At 29.4% G+C, this 20,434-nt stretch overlaps 1 protein-coding gene across 3 annotated transcripts in view; it reads right to left on the bottom strand.

Annotated features, from left to right (window-relative positions):
• The window catches only part of LOC111043087 (AT-rich binding protein-like), a 67,867-nt gene that overhangs the window by 22,286 nt on the left and 25,147 nt on the right, over positions 1-20,434 (bottom strand). The window lies entirely within an intron of this gene.

The raw sequence follows: 20,434 nt of genomic DNA, 5'->3' as shown, positions 1-20,434 counted from the left end.
TCCCGTATTTTTCATTTTCCGGTAGCGTATTTGACCTAGTTTGCACTTTGGTGGGTCAAGATTGCAAACTGTTTATTATATTTGAAATATTTAAAAATAATAAACAGAAAATAAATACGAACGTGTATTAAAATTTTAATATTATTATAGGTATTAAAATAATTGTTTGCTGGTAATCTTAGCTCCCGCTCAGAACCGTGGTTATCGTTGGTATAGGTATTATGATTTATCATTGAGTTCAAATTTAACACACCCTTTCCATTACTCGATGACGACTGACGAGGTACACTCGACACTGACTGTGCAGCAGAGCGGTTGCTCGCTTGACGGCTTTTTTTCATAAATTAATTTACCAATAAAATAATATAAATAATTTAAAAATATTATTATCCTATTTTTAATTTTTATGATTCTATAGAGAGTCATTATAATATGTATAGGTGACTTTATTAGTAGTCATAATTCATAAATTATTTTAATTCGTAAGTACTAAATTATTATGTATACCTACCTATATTACAAGTCCTTAATGGAAATTTTCATCCTGTTTAAATATATATTAATAAATTAATAAATCATATAAATAATAATCTGCAGTATAATTACCAACCATTAATTTAAAAATATTGTGTATTGTAATAATAGTTTATAGATTATTTGTATAACTCTCGGCGATTCGTCGACATACGCATTACACGTTTGATTGCCAAAATAAAGTTTTAAAAATTGTCGATGTATATAATATTACGAGTATATGCGGTCAAAAGAAATACATAGTTCACTTTATTGTTATTTTTTTTTATCGAACAATATAGTATAATAAAAATTTGAAACTTTTCCCCACTGGCTTTCGATTTGTAGACAATACCGTATATTTAACACGATTCAACAGTTCAGTCGTTCGATTGTGGTTCTCAAATACATAACATAAAACCACAATAATAATATGACGGAATCCATGATCCCTCGCCGGAAATGGATTTGTTCTAAAATTCAGTTTTATAGGCTTGCACCGAGCAAGGGAGTTTTGTTTCGTATTTTTGGTCAACAATACGAAAACCGATTTACCATAAACCGCATTCACACACATATTACAAGACATTTTATTGTTTAGACATCATTGAATTTGTATTTGTGTTAATTTATGATGAACACAAATCAAGACGACAGTATTATTATTTTAATTTAAAGAAATTGAACTATTAGCGATAATATATTTGTGAATGTTAAACAAATGATTTTCTCAACTAAAATAATTATTGGATCACGGTATACAGTTTGAGATAGTTTTCGAAATTGTAGTTCTACATTTCTAAAAAACAAACAAAATAAAAACTAACGGAATACATTTTCGGATCAAACTAATAAATGTTCTTCATTTTTGTTCCACCACAATAACGACACTTAGAATAAATACATAATATTACAAGATTAAATTTTACAATTACAACAGAACTTATATTTTTTTCAATTCTGGAATACAACAGAACCATTTTCTGATTATTATACATGACATTTGATATTTTGATATTCATATCATTCATAAGATATTTTATTTTTTATTTTTTGATTTGATTCATTCGTCTCTATAATTAGATGAAACATATAATTTAAATACAAATATGAAGAGTTTACAATTTTGTAAAATACAAAATATATCAATTTAACTTTGCATAGCAGTTTGAAATTTGAAATAATACATTCCATATAATATATACATTACAAAATAAATAAAAACATAATCTGAATTTTAGGTATTTTCTGTATTTCCAATATTCTAGGTAAAATAATAGTTGGTTCACTGTTGGTTTTGATCATCAAATAGATTTATCAATCTAAATTCCATACAACAATAGCCGGACCATATAGCATTTCAAGTTATAGAGGGTCACAATTTAGCTATTATAGTGTTTAGAGGTATTTTATGATATTTAGCTTTTAAAATTACCGTCAATACATATCATTAAAATTAAGTACCTATCTTCAAAAAAAAAAATGTTTTTTTAATTATCAAAATAATGATAGAGAAATACATATAAATTTAAAAACCTTTTATAAGCTATAACTAATTATTTTCGAAATTATTTTGGATAAAAAATAAAAGTAATTTATTATTTTTTTAATTAATTATGTACAAAAAAAAAATAACTTGAAATAATATTTGAAACTAATTAGGACGCAATCAGTGTTAAAAACATTTTTTCTAAAAATCAATAGACATTTCACATTTTTATTTCGAACTCTGTTAGATGTTTTTTATTTTATCCTACGCTGACGCATTACTGCGTTATTGAGTGCTTGTACTGAGTATACATTTATTATTTTTAGGTATATAAAATCTAATTTAACTTGTATGTGACAAAACCTTTTACACTAACTTTATTATTGTCTGAAATTATATTATTATATTTGATTATTGATATTATTGTGCATGTGTTAAGCGAATAAAAATTGAACATGTATTAATTTGAACTAAAAATGTATTTTAATGGAGTTGAATTGAATTTCACTCAAATAGGTATATTAAATGTACATTTGTATCATCTACCACCTACCTACAATTAATTAAAACGACTGACTAAAGTTAGCTTAACTCAATAGTTATATTTTAGATTCTGAGCGGAACCGTATTAATTTTACAATGATATGTATGTTTTTGTTGTTCATCTGGAAACACTTTTTCTAGTAATAAAAATGCCTAGACCTAGATTTGCTGTTTTGAGGCTGGTTTCTGAATATTGAATTTAGATGGTACTTCCTACTTTGGGAGACCAAAAGTAAAACATTATCAGTATTTTTTTAAATAATCGGGAAAAACAATAAAAAATTAAGGAAAAAAGAATTTTTACTCGAACAAAGTTTTAACAAGATCGAGTTTGTTTTTTTCAGTGTAAATCAAAAAAAAAATAACTGTAGATACTTGATATTTTCAAAAAATTTAAATTTTCGTTTTATCTATATATATGATAAGAATGATAAGGTGTTCAAAATATATTGAATTTTTTTAACTCTATATAGAAAACATACATTTAACATTTTCGATTTTATTTTCTATAAATTCGATAAAAAAATTTACCTGTCTATAATGACTTACTCAGTGCACTCGAACTACTATACAACAGAGTGGCCGATTATTTACTACTTCCCCCCCCCCTTTTTATTTTTAACTATGTTCAATAAAATGTACTAATTGTAATCAAAAATTATTCATTTACAACGGATCAAACAAAAAATATAGGTAGGTATTTTCATGTTTATTTTGAAAAAGTGAACTACTACATTTTATTGTACAAAAGTTTATTTTATCAGAGCAAGTTTAAAAAGCTTTACATAGCATCCCAAATCTCCCTATAGATTTTAATTTTAATAAAATTTGTCTCTTGCGGAAGTCGTATTTACACGGTGTTTTAAATAGTAGTTAAGCCACGGGATTACATTTTAAAAAATGTAAGTATGCTACAAGTGCATCTGTTTTTGAGAAAATCATTGCTATTTTCTGATACCTACGCATATAATATAGGTAAGTACTGAACAGAGTGTTTTTTTTTCAAACGCCACTACGGTTCAAAATGTATTTATTAAGAATAATCAAAATACCAGTAGGTATAGGTATCATTTTTTTGATTGCGGGGAGTTTTGAATATTTGACTGGAAATGTAATTGAATATTCTTTTTTAACAAAAGCGAATTTATCAAAAGCACACGGGTACTCACTGATTGCGAAGACTCACAAAAAAAATCCGCAACAACACCAATTGGTTCGTCTTGGGTTTTCACCACCTCCTCCCCCCCCCTCTTGGAGTCTAAAACGAACAACCCTCCTTCGACTATACTCGGACGTTATTTATATATAGAAGTTATACATCATATTGTCCTCCGGCTGACGCACTACCCCGTAATAAATAGTGGCTTATTACTCAAAACGTCCGTCCTTCTCTCGCAGACACAATAAAACACGGCCGCAGCGTATATACTGTGTATGTATATACAGCTTTGTCGTCGTATAATATGTTCCATATAATACATATGTATATATTATATGTATTACCTAGATTTATAATGTATAATATACAGTCGGTAGATAAAGTTAAATGATTTCCGTTTCGAAACCTCGCCGCCGAGATCGCGGTGGTTTACAGTTCGAACACGATGATAATATATTATACTATAAAATATTGGTAGCAGGTCACCCCCCCCCCCCCCCCCCCCCCCCATCGCAGTTTACCTGTCCGGAAGTTTCCCTACTAAAAAAAACGTGCGACGATAGCGACAAAAGTGGCCTGGACGGTGTAAAGATATTTCATCTGTCGACGACTAGACTGGTAACCGTAAGACACCAATATGGCAATAATATATGAAAATAAACGTGTTTTTAACCATGTATTTTGTGACATAATAATACTTGAGTTAAACAGTTTTATCAATTGTCAGTTATTTTATCAACTTTGCATAATAATATATTGGCATAGGTATCAACAAGAATAATATACGAAATTATTAAGCCGTTTAGATAATCAAAATCAAACTGTCTTCTGTCTTTCGACAACCATCGTTCATATAACTATATTATATTTTATATCACGTTATTTGTCTACGAATAATTTGATTGGGTTTCTTGTTTATTACGGTTTTTTTTCACAATTTATTACGATGATTCAAATAAAATTTAATTAATTATTTTTGAATTTATTTTATTTTATAATATGGCTTTGGATTTCGTAAAAAGTCCTAAAAGAAAATGATTTAGCAGTTCATTGTAAAATATATTTTTGACAAAATTGAAAAGATTATACCAAAAATAAGGTGAGACAGTACTGGAAATGTATAAAATATAATACCGACAAGAAGCGCGGACGAGCACATACTTCAAACAATGAATTTGTTTTTCACAAAGAAGAACACAAATCACAATCACTAACCAAACGCGTTTGAAGTTGGTGTTAAGAAAATAGTAAGCAAAGTAAGAAACAGCGTCTAGTCTAGTTCAGTAGGTGCTCCTCATCAAATAATAATTACTTAAAACCCATCATCATCATCTGTCACAATATCTTCAGTGCTTATAACCAGGCTCCAAGGGTGAAAAAAATTGGTTAAAAGAAACATCAAGTAAAATGCACCACCTGCAAACTATTATTGAAATTGGTACTTTCAGAGCCATATGCACCTAGGTAAGCATACTTAAAGAATATAGAGTATAGACTATATAACGATCTATTCCTATATTTTACTTGCTATATTTTATGAAAGTATTTCAAAAATAAAATATTACGGTACCTATAGCATCGGAAAAACTATTCTATGCCCTTTTTAAAGACGTATCCTGTATTGGCGTAAGTTAGTGGGTGGTTGCACTCATTTGAATGTACGCCACACAAAAATTTAGTTTGTGCATTTTTAAATATCAAATATCAAATCCATAACTTGCGCTAATTGTTGAAAACAAAATTATGATAAATTATGTGCGTGCGATGTGTCTATTCTCGCGTCACCGAAACCTAATTTGCCCAATCAAAGTTCTCCGACTCCCGATTTGCAGATCGATCTGCTGCACTACAGAAAATTACTAAACATAATAAGTCAATAAAGAGGTTATATTATTAAAGAATAAATATTTGTATGATATAATATTATTATTTGAGAAATTTGTCAACACTAATAAAAAAAAAAAACTAGTGATTCGAATAATTGAATATAAAATGCAAAAACTAAATACCTAAGTATAAAACAATTCGTATTATATCCGTCACCTGTCAACTACTTGGGAATATTGTTAAAAGTTAAGAAGACCTTTACATTCAGTCATTTAGAAAGAGAGATTTACTGAGACGTCAGTGAACTAGAATATTGGCTAAATGGGAATGTTTTCAAAGTATTATAAAACCAGTAAATTTGTCAGTGAACTGGCCGGGATGTCAATGAATTGGAGGATTGATCCTTGTGTGCTGGTGTGTCTCTGGGTTCTTTGAGGGGAGTTTGGTCCCTCGGCTTCCCCACAGGATCCGTCCTTGGCCCTTTTAATATAACCTTTAGTGGTCTATTATAATTGCGGTCACAGTGTCTTGTGCAAAATTTCAAACTAAATCCTATTCCGTTCTCATATTATACAATCTACCACGTTTATAAGCAACTATATATTATACTAGGTATAGTAAACAGCCCTATAGATGCAGATGACTCTACAGTCTACATATTGTGTGACGAATTGAATATGTTGTTTCGTACTAATCTAATCTGCGTGTTGCTTAGTGCTTACATTATGAACATATACTTTTGTGTCTATAGATCGTTTGTTTGTAATCATTATAATTATTATACAGTTGTGGTTGATAGTTATAATATTATAATGTTTATTATACGACTGTGGCTACTATAATAACGGTAGTTATATTCTCACGAGTCGACTAGGTATTTTTACATTTTTTTATATGCAATAATGATTACTTTTGTTGTTTTCGATTTGTTTTATAATACTAGTTTTGTTACCCGACTTCGATAGGGAAAAAATTAACAATTTTGAAATCTCAGTGTATTTTGGTTATTGTGCAATAAGTACCTATTAGTTCTCGGCTCAGCATGTCAGTGTCAGAGTACATAATATCACGTGGACAAATCCGAACGAGATTGACAGTCGGATACAAAGCTTAATGTATTTTGATGCAGGTAAGTATAACTTCATGAACTAATCAATTTAAATGCACTTCTGACCGAGAAAATCAACAATTTTAAAATATGGTACTTGTTATTTTTGTTAGTATGAAGAAGCTTATGTGATGATATAATATTATGCAATCAATATTTCAATCGATAAAAATCAAATTTCAGACAAGTAATTTAGTAGGTATAAGTATTAAAGTTTAAACGAGCAGATTAGCGGACCAACATTTTGCAGGTTATCCTGTATACCGCTCACTCCTCTGATCTAAACATTGGGTACTTACAAATGATGAGCCCATGACTCATAATAGATACTCATCTAAAATTTGATATTTATATTTTATCGAAGTACAAACTCCAAAAAAATATTCTGCTTTGGAATAAGGCACCAATGTCCTATCAAATATGCATGTTGCTATTAAAAATTAAGAGATTAAAAAAATTATATACATAAAAAAAAATACTAAAGATTTGTTTTTGCACCTAACTAAAAAACAATATTTTCAAACACTTACCTACTAAAGTAGGATGGGTCATCTAATAGTATTCCAATAAATAATGATTGTCGGACCGCTAGTAAATAATATTATTATTATACAATATTCATTGTAGTGCGTAACGCTAATAAAATTAAACGTTCTAAAAGTATTATTTGTACAAGGCCGATGTGACGTGGACCGAGAGGGCATATGCCAGAAAAACAAAGAAATAAGCTGCTGAGAATGAAATAATCGGAAGAAAAAACACCATCCGATGGGACAGCGGCGGCGACCGGCCGTCGAGACGATAACGACGTCGTTACATATAGGCGGCGGAGTATATCGCATCGCACACGACACTATGCGAGGAAAGCGTTTGCGGGAAATGTCGTAAAAAATAAAATGTATACAAATAAAAAGCAATAGGAAAACCGAGAATATTGTTCGAAACGTAAAAACCGTAAAAACCGAACGCTGCCGCCGCCACGTCGTAATGGCACATTGAATTCTCTGTAAAAATATAAACATTAAACCGTAAGCCGCCGCCGCGATTTCCCATTTTCGTCACAATATTATTACCATGCCACCGGACGGCATGTCATCGGGGTGCAAGCGCGAAATAGTCTGCGGAATTATAAAAAATAAAATAATGACTCGCACAGCAATAATAACGATTTAACGTAAATAAAAAAAAACAGATTCGGTCGGCCTAATCGGTAAGTCGTCGTCGTCTGGGGTGGATTTCGATGGGAGTGCCGTTTGGGGGTGGCAGAGGGTACAATGTACATCCCTATTTTTCTTCGAGTTATATCGGCCTGCTTTGCAATGTTCTTTACCATCATGCCGATGACCTGACCGTAAAAAGTTAAGGGGCCTGCTCGTACGTCTTTATTAACGGTCAATAATATTTAGACAAAAAGAAAATTCGCCGCCCATTGCTTTAGAGTTAGTCGTCAATGATAATTAGCGTGAGTGTGCACTGCTGACCAAAAATAAAAAGACTGATTTTTAATATAATGTTGTTGAATTCGGTTTTGATGCAGACGGTGTTTTATTCGTGTGTTCTCGTTCAAATCAAAACTCGCTAGTTTATTTAAGTATACATTTATTTGAGTAACATTTAACAATATACGGAGGAATGTAAAGTACCCCCTCACTCCGTCTGTCCATCGTCGTTTTTACACTACACAATATGACGTACCTATACGTTATAATAAATAACACGGCGATGTAAGTATTATAACATGTACGACCGACTTTAAAACCGCCAAAACTCGCCTAGGTCTTGAATTCCGTTATTAATATTTCAGTCTCCCGTAATAAATGTATTTTGTACGAAAACGTGGAAAATGGCGGAGCATTAATCTAATCACTTTTGTGGATCGCGATGTCATTACGCGTTATGCGCGGCCCCCACGTTTATTATTCGCGGCATAATAACAATATAATACACACCCACCTAGGTATATAATACAATATTATGATTTATTTTTTTATTTTACGCCGCCTCCGGACCCGTGGACGGAACATATTTTCATAAATTTTCCGATTTTTCGTTTTACTCTGCGAACGATTTGCAGTTTATTGCAATATACATAATAATATTACGTATTATATTATTATTACAATATTGTTGGTTTATAAAACCCGCATAATCGGTGTTCCGTGTTTACAAACTGTATATCTACACAGAGCGGTGTAGTTGTTTCATAATCGATTTGCGATATTGTTTTTTACCTGTTCCCATACAGTGTAGTGCGGTAATATCGCATTATTACGATTATTTAACGGTGGCCATAAAATGAGTTTCGATTTATCATTAAAATAATATATTATACAACATGGGTAGGTGCAGATACCTACTCGCTTTATTTCAGAGCCAAAGACGATAAGAAAGAAAATGATAATAATAATAACAGTAATAGGTTTTAGTACAGTTCCTGCGCGTGCGCATGGATAAAATACATAATAGCATATTATAGCGCTGGGAAACGATTTCATAGAATAGATGAAATTTAAATAATAATGACACTCTTTTTTCCTCGTTTTAAATAAATTTCGTCGCCATTTATCCATGACACGTTAACATTTTCGAAACGGCCAGCAGCTGTGTATAATGGGCACCTAAGTACGACGGTTTTAAATTTTAAATTCAAATGACGACACCGCTTCACCATACCGCGGTACCTTGAACCAGTCTTACTGCGGTATACTGTATCATTATCGTCGAGTACATAATAGTTTGATATTGTGTATTATAAAATATTATTATTTTGTTCTGTTCTGTGTTTAAAAAAAAACAATATTCACTTTGCCATTCACGGGAGTTCAACAAGTTGTCGACTGCGTGAAATAGCCGATATTTTTTTCGAAAGGAAATGGAAATAGTCACCGCTGCCGTGCATACGTAATAAAATATTCAATACAATACGATATACATATTATTACTCAATAGAATAGTAGAAAACACGCCGAAATGCGATAGCAGTACAAAATAAACAACGCTAAAGTACCTATTGGACTTAATTGGCCTGACCTAGTTCAGCGTCGTTCGAATAATAACAAGTGTCTGTATACTGGATGACCCATTAAGAAACACTCATTGTTTCAAAAACTGTTAACGTTTCGAAAATATTTTTCTAAAAAAAAGTTACTTTTTACTATATTCATCGTTATTAATTTTAAAACTTTTACTTTTTCACCACAACGTGTATATTTTTCCTAATTCTATAACAAAATATTTTTCGGAGTACATCGATACCAATGGCACTGAGCATATTTAAAATTTAGATGAACGAAGGGGACAATAAGCTACACCGCTAAATGTTGGCCCACTTCTCTGCTCTTCAAAACTATAAATAATTATAATTAACAAACTATTTATCCAAAATTTTATTTGTATAGATCAAAATACTTTGAACAATATTCAGATTCAGTTTTGATAAGAAATCAAAAATGTATGCAGTCATTCAAAAGAGCAAAAATCTTTATAATTATAAAATATAGTACAAACTGTATTTTGTAACGACTCAAAGTTTTTTATAAAATATATTTTCAACAAAATCAATGTCTTCTGAAATAATGAGTGTTTTATAGATACTCTTGTGTTACATGGATCATTCCACTTATTATAATTTTACCAACCGAAATAAGCAATTAAAATTAGGTAGGTATATTTTGGACACACTTGGCATAAAATTAATCGAGATGATCTTATTCTCTATGGCTCTATCGAAGTACCTACATATACTTCAAAAATCGTGTCGTGTGCAATGTACGTAATTCCGTACCACACAGTGCAATGTTCATGTGGCAACGTTCCACGCAGTATAATAGTTTAAACTTTAAACTTTAAACTCCAAATCGTAATTAATTATAGCGGTCGTATATTAACTGTATATAGGCACTGCAGTCTACCTTTGTTTTTTCTACTGACACGTCAATTTCACACTTTAAAATCCTAAACTTTGGCGGATTTTTATGCACGTACATACAATATCGTTAACTGAAATAGTGTTTCTCCAGCAGCGTTAAATGTTTCCAACCCGCAACAACGCAAATTAGTAAATACTACGAAGAGTATCATAATTTCCAGTTACTTGTTATACCAAAAATGTACCTTATATTTGTTGAACAGTCTAAATATTTACCTAGATGTTATCTGACAAAAATTAATTTAACAAGACGTGATAAGGGGGTGTAAACATTTTGTCAAATTTTGGTTACAAATTTATTCAAATAAATACACCGCAGTATGCTTATTAAAGTTATTAGTTGAACACTATTCAATTTGTAAAGTGACAAAAACCAAATAATAAAACGTACCATCATTATCATAAAAATATATAGTTTAATTAGAAATAATGAACTCGTTTATGGTATTTTATTAATTTTGATGGAGAAAATAATAATATATTTTATCACACATTCACAAGGCTTATTTAACTATACTATGAATAGCATTTAAATATTAATTAATTAACTAATTTAAAAACAATAATCATGCGCTGCAATAGTGAAACTGCCAGTCGTGAGTCGTGACTGCGTGGCTCACTAAATAAAAACAATAATAGTAAAAATATAGCCATTACAAAAATAAAACACTCCATTATAATTACGATTATTGTTATGAAATACCATGAACAAATTGATTGCCTTTTCGTATAAACGAGAACAATTTAAAAGAGAATATATATGCGTTATACTATATGCATTTCTACGAGTCACACTACGTGGCAAAAGCTTATAAAAATATGCCATATAACCTATTTATTTTATAGCAAATAGAACTTGTTTTAGGTATGAAATTGTTCACCCACACGGCCGCTCAACCCCATCCTACCCAAAAAAGAAAACAATATGTTTAATACTTTTAATCCATCCGGGCTCGACCATACTTTCAACAGGCTAAATTAATACTAAATACGGCGGAAGTTGTACATAATAATATAAAACGTTTCAAGTTGAATGAAAACCCCTGAATATAATATTATATCATACCGTTTTGAAAGTACTAAGCTTGATTCTGTTAAAAAAGAATTCAAAATTATTTTTTTTTATCGTATAATATATTACGTAGGTATAAAATATATAATTGCAGTTTTTACAGCTAAATTAGAAAAATTACATCACAACTGGTTGTAATATTCACTATTCAGTATTTAATGTAGACATGTATACGTATTTATAATAGACTATTATAGAACATGTAGAGGTATGATTTAAAACGGATTTAACGTATAATAATATAATATTATAAGTTATAACATCGAAAGCGTTTAAAAAATTGAATTTACCGCCGCAGCTTATAGTATTATAAAACGGAATAAAGATATTTATATAGGTATATTATACCCTAATTTCATATAAGTATTATAGGTGTGTGATATATATATTTATTATTATGCACTTGGGTACATGGACATAATTTTATTTTTTCATAATATATACACATAGTAAGGTGTGGTAACAGAAAAAGCTGGTGGTTATAGAGTGGCCAGTTAAAAAAGCGATATTACTTGGCATAAACGTATTATTAAAAAATAGGCAAGTCTCGCGGATTACTGATGTGGTACGCAGTATGATGTCATGGTTTGATTAAACCGTATTTACATAAATATAATATTCCTACTACGCGGTTGTAATGAATGTGATTACAAGGATAATAGCCAGCTGAGGACTCTCGACCCAGTTATAGCAGTGTTCAACGCTGGGGCAGGTGACGAGAACTACTGCTGACAACATATTTTATACACAGCACCGCATTATCGTGTCCTGCAAAACGCTTCGTTTACTATGTATATAGGCGTATACGTTCTAATGAAATACATTTTACAAAATAATGTTATGTTTATTTTTTTTTTCTGCAAAGGGTCCAAATTATAGAGGTTCGCGTCCTTTGATATATTATAAGGACTAATAAAGGACTAATATATGCGTCTTCTTATAATTGCCTGCAGTCGCATAATAAACAGCGGTGTAGATTTTAGACTTAGGAAATACTGAAATCGGTATAATTACACCCGCGCGAAATTAAATACAGTCGAACGTGTATTTGTGGATTATACATTTTGCGGTTTGAGACAACTCTTACTATAATAATAGAAACATAAATTAATAACTAATCGTAGTTTATTGCAATTTAAAATTTTAAATGCAATTTTTCACTCAAATCGAACGGTAACTGTGGTTAAACAAATACATAGGTAGCTATCTCAATAATTAGTTCAAAGTTCCCGGTTAGTCCCGAATGTTACCGATGAATTTAATCCAAATCCGCCATCAGCATAATATTTGAAATACGTTTTTTTAGATTTAGGTAATTCATACGGACCTTGAATTTGTATTTTCAACGGCCTTTGATGATGTTATAGCTTATATCTTCAAGTAAACGATTTTAAAACCAAATACAGCCATACGCCTACTACATCAGGTACTTACAATATAACTGTTATACACTTAAACTGCTGTATACAGAGTGATCCCTTTAAGAGGGTACACCAAGTATTTAGAAAAGTATTAACTTTTTTTGAATTTTTTCTTTTGAACTTTTAGATTTATGCTTTTCTAAATTTGTATAATATTTTAATTTTTTCACATTTTTATTTATTGATTAAACCACCATCAACTTTTGACTTTCAAATAGAAACATACAACAAAAAGGTCATAAATAGATAAAACTATTTTTTTTAATGTATTTCCACATTTAAATATTTATGTTTCGTTATTTTGTTTGCGAGATACAGCTTTTCAGAGTTTGGTAGTTTAAAAGAGGTGTTATAGTTGGTAGTGCTACAAATATCGTATTTACAGGTAATTCGGTATGTCTAATTAGTCGATAAGCTATAATAAATGATTTGGGTTCAAAATACAATAGTTACCACTTATTATTTGTTACCTTCCAATGAAAGAATGGTTGAACTTTATCGAATTCATCACTAAAAGCGCCTGGTCTTTACAAATGAATGAATAGTATAATCAACACCACCAAACTTTGAGGAGCTATACCTTCGGACCTTCCAACCAAAAAAACGAAAAATTAAAATTGTAATATGAATATTCAATAATAAAATGGTTTTATTAATTTATGGCCTTTTTTCATGCGTTCCTATTTGAAAATGAAAAGTTGATAGTGGTTTCACCAATAAATATAAGGGTGAAAAAAAATGAAAATATTATACACTTTTAGAAAATCATGAATGAAAAAGTTTGAAAAAAAAATTCAAAAAAGTTAATGCTTTTCGAGATAAATATGGTACCTTCTTAGATGGATCACCCAGTATAGTCAATTTTTACATTTCAATTTGATATTTTAATACTTAGTTTTCACGCTCTAGTCTTATATATTGGTATTATAGGTAAACATTGAAATCGAGTATGTTATTTTCGATACGCGCCCACGCGTATTTTCCGTGGTGTTATATTATGTACATACAATATGTATTATATTATATTATGTTATACTGGCTTTCATTACTTTCGACTTTCCTGCAGTGCGATACTGTCAAAATATGAATACAAACAAATATGTCATTTTATGGAAACGAACGTCACCGATAAGTATAGGTTCAGTCATACTATACCTATAATAAGTATCGACTTTTGAATTCACCAGAAAGCTAGTATTAAAAAATAATTAAATAATTAAATTTTTTATCCAAAAAACATCGAAAACAATATGTTTATAACTCATAAAAGGTTTTTAAATTTATGCCTATATATATTTTTCTAATATTGTTTTGATCATAGAAAACGAATTTTAAAATTTCTAAAAAGTAAAAACTCTTTTACCATACGAAGTAGGTGGCAGAATTAATACATGAAAAATGAATAATGACCAATGACTAATGAGCCGTATTCTAAAATTATATGTTCTTTCTTATTTCATTCGGACTTTTAGATTGTTTTTTCAACCGCCGATGAAGTTATAATTTATATTTTCGCACAAACGATTTGAAAACCAAATACAGCCGCATATTGTACAGTGCATGTTTTATTATGTATCTACGTTATAATGTATTTTCTGTACTGTTTAGGTAGTCAAATTTTACATTATCGTTTGATATTTTAAATTAGTTTTCGACTCTTTGGTCTTATATATATAGGTGAACAATCGAAATCGCGAATGTGTTATTTTCGATATACGAGAACACAAATATTGTAATTCCAGTGTCTGTTCATATGCACATCGCACATATACATATTATTATATGCTGGTTATCATTACGTTCAACGTGATTCCCGCAGTGCGATATTGTTTCGAAATACGAATACAAACAAGATAATTTGGAAATGTAATTGTATATCGGAACTATAACGTCACTGATAAGTATACGAGTATTGACTTTTGCATTCGTTGGAAAGCCAATATTGAAGCGCTCTGGTGGAAAACCAATTTACGGCCACCAGAAAACTGTTTGCACCTACACGCTATTATAACACACACAATATAATATAGGGGAATTCACAAAGCATTCCAACCCTCTTTTTTTTCTTTAATAATGCAGGTTATTTTAAATCTGATTTTTGGAGTTCAAAAATATACACCTGCTTAGAGACCGTAATATTTTAAGATGTTTGATATTCAATGTACGACCTAAAGTTAATCCTGTGGAGACACAGATTTCTGTAACCCACTCAAATGACAACTAGTGAAAATGATGACGTATCTAAATCTGCAAAACTCAAACTAGTAGTTTTCGAGTTATGGGACTCTAATACTCTATGTACTAATGAGTAAGGATAGGTACCTATAATGATGTAATGTTTCTTGGAAGGTTATGGGGGTAATGGTTATTTAAAAAAGTTAGTAATTAATATTAACTATCGACTTTTATAATTTGTAAGAATGAATATTTTAATAACTGAGAAACTACATACTCGTTTGAAATTTCAATTAGTGACATCAAAATTCTCAAAAAAAAAATATCAAATTAATAGTTTAGTTTTTACCAAAAAAAAATGTTGGTTTTCATTTGAAAAAAATAAGTAATTGTATGCTACAGGCACCGGTTAAATGGTATAAAAAAATCTAAGCAAATAGAACAATTATGGTCCTTAGGCATACTAAAAAATTCAAAATATTTGAATAAATTCAAGGGGAAAAAATGGGGTGAATCATCCTGTATATATTTGTGTAATGTGGATGTTTGCATGTTTTGTGCATTGTGTCGTTCTAAAAGATTTGAATAAAGAAGGAGCCCAAGGAACCTTAAATAAATATTATAATTAAAACGAAGAATACAATATATCGATAACCCGACACGGATATAATATTACTCGTTTCTGTATTATTATACATTATGCATACCATAATCATAAATAGGTGGTACTTGTCGTAAACCGTAGAGCGCCGTCGGTGCGTTGTATTATATACGTTGGAATGGAAATGCTCCGGAGCTTAAAATAATTTTTAGATTTTAAATACCCACTCAGAGCAAAATAATAATATATATACCTAACGGCATAATACCGCCGACGTCGATAAAATAAAGTATAGTATGGGACATTACGTGTGTAATACCGGGAAAAAAAAAACAATTTAAAGCACATTTTATAAGCTGCTGCAGTGAACGACGTGTGCACAGATTGCGCGATATTTTAAAATGTATAAAATTATTTGAGTTGGAAATTGAAACATTATACATTTATATTGGAAATATTATACAGTGTGATTCGCCGAGCATCCTCATCTCCATTTTTTCCTCTATTAATTTATTTATTTACCCAACTACTGATTATTGAAGCACGACGATCAAAATTATTTAAATTTGTACACGATTTAAAAGACGGTCTACAGCCCACGGCCCATCATCATCATATGTATTTATTTAAAGCAACCAAAAAGATTTTAAGAATAGCATGTATAATGTATATACATTATACGTTATTATAACAATATTATTGATTACTTTTTATTTTTGCTTATTATTAGATAATTGTACTGTGTGTACCACCCTCGAGGTTTCTTAAAAATCAAAGGGGTCCCGCTAGCTAAATAGGTCGAATACCACTGATTTAAGGAGAGTCTTGTGGCAATAAAAATTTCTTTTTTTCAATTGAGACCAATCTTTTTTACTGTAAATTGTTAAGAAGATGACTTTTTTGAAATTGTTGATGTATGTCTAAATCAAAATTCTAACGTGTGGTTTCTCAGTTATTTAACTGTATGCAACTATTAACTACTAAAGATTGTAGGTGATTCTTAAAAATGAGTTTACTAAAATATCAAATAAATTATGTGTATGTAATATTGGATCTTGATATTATTATACTTAGACAATCTTTAGAAATATAAAATTTTGATTAACTAATATTAATTTCTCTAATAATTCTCAAACCTTCAAAGCCCGAGTATACTTCAAATCCATTGTCATGGACAGAATATTACAATTACATTATCACCATTAAACCTTATAGTCAAAAATCAAAGTCATCGAAAAAACTACTCGTTCGAATTTTAAATTTCGATTGATATGTTTTATGTTATTAACATTTAAATCATCTGTTAACAAATTTAAAGAGAGAAAATGTAATACTTATTTGAAGTTGATACCACCAACCACAAACGACACTCTATAAATGGCACATATTATTTTTTTTTAAATAAGTGCTTAAAAATATTATGTTCCTTGAGTATACTTGAAAATTTCAAAAGTTCAAAATTAAATAAATATATGACAAAAACAAATCGAAATAATAAAAATGGGGGTGAGTACTCTTGGTAAATCTATACGGTTATCATAATTTACGGTGTGTACCTATAATAAACACTGACAAGTAACACTTTTCGTTTTTTTTGAAATTATTGTTACTTATTAAATTCTTGCAAGGATGTGCCACATGTGGCTATACATTTTAGTTGTTTTCATATATTGTTATATTGAATAGCTATATTGTAACAAATATATTATTATAATACCCATAGTGTATATGACTATAAAAACGCAAATATTTTCGCTTTTTCACGTGACCGACACGGCAACACACAAAAGCTAATATACCTACCTATTTATGCATGTATTAGCATTTTAAAGCCATCAGAAAACGAACGACGAATATTAATATTATGGTTTTTCTTGCTTAAAATCTTAAAAGATTCGAATGGACTCAATTGTTAAAACAAATCTTAATATATACAGTTTAATATTTATCGGTACGTTTAAAAAACAAAAAAAAACACACCATAATATTATCGTTTACAATAATGGACGTTTAAGAATTGTTTAAATAAAAATATTAAATTTTTAATTCGAAAAACAGATGTGTTGCTGATTGGTACAATTATTAGTTTGAATATTTTAATTACATTTTCAAAACTTATTTATTTACATTTCGAAAAAGCGATTACAAAGTACAAATATTAATATAATACTTTCTGTTATTAAAAATTAATGAACCATTACTTTAATAAAAATTATTATTTTTTAAATTTAGTTTCATATAACTCGAAGTAAAATTCAAAATGGTAAAATGTTATTTTAACTGTCTTTCAAGTTTAAAAATATATTTTAATTGGAGCTTTTAAAATAAAGATATAGTAATAATAATTTACTATTAGGATATCATATATCCTATCACAAACACTTTCCAATGCAAATTATATTTTCACGTTTTAATAAGATTAAATGTTGTGATGAGGAAAAATTAATAATGGATGATCCACAATCTCAACTATATAATTATTAAAAGCGATTAAGACAAGCAGGCTCGTGATACGCTTCAAATAAATTAAGCTCTTCCGTAAAATATATAATTATCTAAAAACGATAAATGCGTGTCTTCATTAATGTGTACATTACTTAAAATATATATTTTTATAAAAAAAAATGCTTTTGTTGGTTTCATTCAACCCACAAACTTAAGAAAAAATATTTATCAGTTTATCACTGATTTTATACTATGCGGTTCCATGAATATATGAACTTTATTTAGCATTTATTTTTTTCTTTCTGATTTTAGAACAACTAACAACTAACAATAAATGCATCATATAACGTGCGAAAAAACGATTCTAACTTCTGAGCATGCCTGGTCAAGAGGTTGGTAAAACGACGTTTTTCACATTTTTAGTGATTTTTGTCAAAAGTACAGGGAAGTTTTCCACTATCGAATACAATCTGTGTTAAACTTCCAATCTATAGAGGTGCCGCATAAAACTTTTTAGGCTTTTTTTACTGCCCGAAAAAATGTGTTAACCGAAAAAAAACCACACGTCATTGTAAAACCAATAGCTCCCTTGCCCCACACTGAATCTAGAAAGAAACGTTTGAAATCCCTTAAGAATATCAATGTTTGTATTTCTGAACAAAATCATTATAAAATGTGTAACCATAGTACAATTTTTACTATTTAAAAATATGCTTAGATTCATAAATATTTTTAATGTATAGAAAAATAAACATGATTTTTCTTGAATTTGAATACTTAAAAGTTAAAATCCCATCGTTAATGGTTCAATTCAAGGAGTAAATAAATTATATGCATAGTAATAGTAATATATAACTTAACTATTTACAAAAATTCAAATTCGATTTGATGAGATATTCTATTCAATATATTTATCTATTTAAAAAAGAATAAAATGTGCAAAGAAAAAAACAACATATAATTTTAAATCCGCTTAAGAATGCAATATGTTTTAAAATACTCATATAATACAATGTTTTACGTATATGATAATATCAAAATTTACAACTTTTATCCACATAATATATTTTTGATAAAAAAAACTATTAAATTCATTTTTAATGCATTCGACGATTAGAATTGTTTTTAATAATATATAAATAATGTACAAATTTCCTCTTTTAAGTATAAGGAAACATAAACAAATTATTCTATTTTTAGACAAATAAAAACATTTAATATTAACTACCTATTGTATTTTGTTTAGTTTTAACTAAGGTCCATGATTCGAGTTTCATTAATTTTGATCAGAAGTATTTTACTTTAATGCGAATTACGACTTTATTTTATGAGCCCTAATTGAAAACATTAAAGTAATCCCAAATAGATTGGTGTGAAGATGTTGGTTGACATAGATCTGGAAAATTTGATTTATTTCAAAGTAAGATTAGATGTCGGATGATTTGTTAAACGATCCACGGTTGCGGGTTTTTTTTATATAGAACCAACCCAAATTTACATAATATTATTATGCATAAGGCCAATTGGGATAATTATGTTAATTCAATTAGATGCTATGGAACGAAACGCGTTCACTTAATAATTAATGTAAGGGAACTCGGGGCATGATGGGCAATCAAATATATGGCTCAACGTAAAATATTAATTTACTTATACCAATATAAGTAAATAAATATTTTATGATGAGATAACGCACGATTTTATCAAGAGATGATTGTATTATTACTTCTTAGAAATGAACTCACTAACCGTGACAAGATTTTTTGTTTTAAAATCACCAACATATCATTTTATATTTCAGTTTTTACTTGTAAAAGTGTGCCTATGTAGATACTTCTTAACTCCTATATACCTCCTAACTTATAATAGTATAAGACGTGTAGTGAATACTGAATTCGTTTGGAAAATATAGGTTTTTCAATTTTCAATTTTTTTTTTATAACGCAACAATATTTAAAATATGAAAAAAGTGTGAGACTATACATTTTTATAATTGCGAATTATAAGACAAGTAATAAGTGCGTATTCCCTGCAATTATTAATATAATATCTATATTAACTATTGTGTTTTTAAATTTTAATCCTGTTTAATTGACCACTGCTAATGGATTTCTAAGATGAAATATTAAGGCCTTATCTCTATTATATAGCAC

Source organism: Myzus persicae, unplaced genomic scaffold (genome assembly GCF_001856785.1).
Source record: "Myzus persicae strain clone G006 unplaced genomic scaffold, MPER_G0061.0, whole genome shotgun sequence".
NCBI lineage: Eukaryota > Metazoa > Arthropoda > Insecta > Hemiptera > Aphididae > Myzus > Myzus persicae.
This window is presented reverse-complemented; position numbering and strand designations above follow the sequence as displayed.